The sequence below is a fragment of the Vigna angularis genome, chromosome 1 (assembly GCF_016808095.1).
Source record: "Vigna angularis cultivar LongXiaoDou No.4 chromosome 1, ASM1680809v1, whole genome shotgun sequence".
Classification (NCBI taxonomy): Eukaryota; Viridiplantae; Streptophyta; class Magnoliopsida; order Fabales; family Fabaceae; genus Vigna; species Vigna angularis.
In genome coordinates this window covers 36,169,870-36,170,695 of record NC_068970.1, presented here as the reverse complement: position 1 = coordinate 36,170,695, position 826 = coordinate 36,169,870, and positions in this window count along the sequence as shown.

Below are 826 nucleotides of genomic sequence, written 5' to 3'. Positions count from 1 at the left end.
TCTTTCATCTTTCTCACTCCAATCTTTTCTCTATCATCCCTACTGTAGCCCCAATTGAAAAAATCAAAAACACTTGCCGTTAAATAATCTTACAAAAAAATGATTTTATAATGAGTTTTCATCTTATAATTTTTGTCTTATCTAATTTTATCCAATTTTCACAAGCATAAAGGAATTGGTAATTGACCTGGAAAAAAAATCAGAAATACTCGCTGTTAAACAATTTCTTACAAAAAATGATTTTATAATGAGTTTTTATTTTATAATTTTTGTCTTTATCTAATTTTATCTAATTTTCACAAGCATAATGACATCAAAGGAATTGGTAATTGGCCTGGAAAAAATCAGAAACACTCGTTCTTAAACAATTTCTTACAAAAAATGACTTTATAATGAGTTTTCATTTTATAATTTTTGTCGTATATAATTTTATCTATTTTTCACAAGCATAATGACATCCAAAAGAATTGGTAATTGGCCTGGAGGGTTTTTTTTAGAGATGTTGATTCAACATATGCACATGATGAAATTAGAGAGGTTAGTGAAAATGGTGAAATTGAAGAGATCTTAAATGAACCTTTGCCTGAAGGTGAATATGTCAATGACTCAACTCTTTACAAAGGCAAATTGTTTAAAGGCAAGTGTTTCTGATTTTTTCAATTGGAGCTATAGTAGAAATGACAGAGAAAAGATTGGAGAGAATGAAAATTATTAAAATACCCTTAACCTTAAAACTTAGAATCCATGATATATAAGGGTATTTTTGTCTACTAAAATTCGGTACACATTGCTAAAATGTACCAACTGAAAAATAGGCATACGCGCG